The sequence below is a fragment of the Eutrema salsugineum genome, unplaced genomic scaffold, assembly GCF_000478725.1.
Source record: "Eutrema salsugineum unplaced genomic scaffold, Eutsalg1_0 scaffold_24, whole genome shotgun sequence".
In the NCBI taxonomy this organism is placed as follows: Eukaryota; Viridiplantae; Streptophyta; class Magnoliopsida; order Brassicales; family Brassicaceae; genus Eutrema; species Eutrema salsugineum.
In genome coordinates this window covers 1,282,095-1,283,409 of record NW_006256797.1, presented here as the reverse complement: position 1 = coordinate 1,283,409, position 1,315 = coordinate 1,282,095, and the positions used below count along the sequence as shown (strand labels likewise).

Genomic DNA, 1,315 nt, shown 5'->3' with positions numbered 1-1,315 from the left:
TTTCCAGGTAGGTGGCCTTGGTTCCTTGAGCTTGAGGCCTGGTTTTCCTTCAGTTCCTTGATTTCCTGCTGCATGGCTGCATTCTGGCTTGCAAATATCTGTTGACCTTGAAGTAGTTGTTGCAGAATACCAACCATATCTGACCCCATCTGTGGCTGCTGCTGAACCGTTGGTGGCTGAAACTGTTGTTGAACCAGCGCCTGCTGTTGGAACTGTGGTGGACCAAACGCTGGTCGTGCCTTTTGCTGCTGTGAACTGAAACCAGTACCCTGAAATGGTTGCTGTTGCTGACCAAAACCCTGATTCTGAGCAAACTGATTCTTGGTTGGAAAGACCCTTGAAAGTTGTTCTTGGGAACAAAGTTCTTTGGAGCTTGAGAATTGGGATAGACCTGGTCTTGTGGGTTTGCTACATTGGGGTTCCTGTAAGAGAGGTTCTGATTTGCATTGCCATACTGATATCTCTGGAACCTCTGATTCCCAATGTAGTTAAGCTCCTCCTGGGTTAGACCTTCTTCACTTATGTTCTCAAAGATCTGAGAAGGTTCCTCATACTCTCCTACAAAGTGCATTGGCTTTTGAGTGGAGAATTTCAACTTGTCTAATTCATTCCTCAACTCCTTAACTTCTCTAGTGAGCCTCTGTTCTGAGCTTGAGCCTTCAGATCTATTTGATCTGTCATAGTCTTCTCCATAAGTGTCATTGCTCATTGCTAAGTTCTCCACTAGCTCTAAAGCAGCATGAATCTCCTTGCCCAGAAAGTTCCCATTGGAAGCAGTATCCAGCTGGTTTCTAATCTTGGGAAGAGCTCCTCTATAAAGTGTGCTGAGAAGAGAAGCCTCACTAAACCCATGGTGTGGGCATTGGTTGGTGTAGCTCCTGAATCTCTCATATGCTTCACCAAAACTCTCATTGCTGTGCTGAGTGAAGCTAGAGATTTGGTTTCTCAGTTTTGCAGTTTTGGAGGTTGAGAAGAACTTAGATAGGAAGGCTTTTTTGCATTGCTCCCAGGTTAGAATGGAGCCTCTTGGAAGATTCTTTTCCCATTGGTGAGCTTTGTCACCAAGACTGAAGGGGAATAATCTTAGCTTGAAACTGTCTTCAGAAACTCCATTTATCTTTGTCAGGTCACACACTTTATCAAATTGATCCAAGTGTTCCAAGGGATCTTAAATTGCTAATCCATGGAACTTTGAGTTCTGGACCATATTCAACAAGGATGCCTTCACTTCAAAGTTGTTGTTTTGCACAGGTGGTGCCTGAATTCCAGCTCCATACTGATGAGCATTTGCCCTGTCATTCTCTCCAACATAGCC

General features: G+C 44.4%; 1 non-coding gene across 1 annotated transcript; it reads left to right on the top strand.

Moving 5' to 3' along the window:
• The first annotated feature begins 845 nt into the window (after positions 1 to 845).
• Positions 846 to 952, top strand: LOC112086047. Its single transcript, XR_002899271.1, has one exon. It is a non-coding gene; the product is annotated as a small nucleolar RNA R71 (small nucleolar RNA).
• Positions 953 to 1,315: the final 363 nt, after the last annotated feature.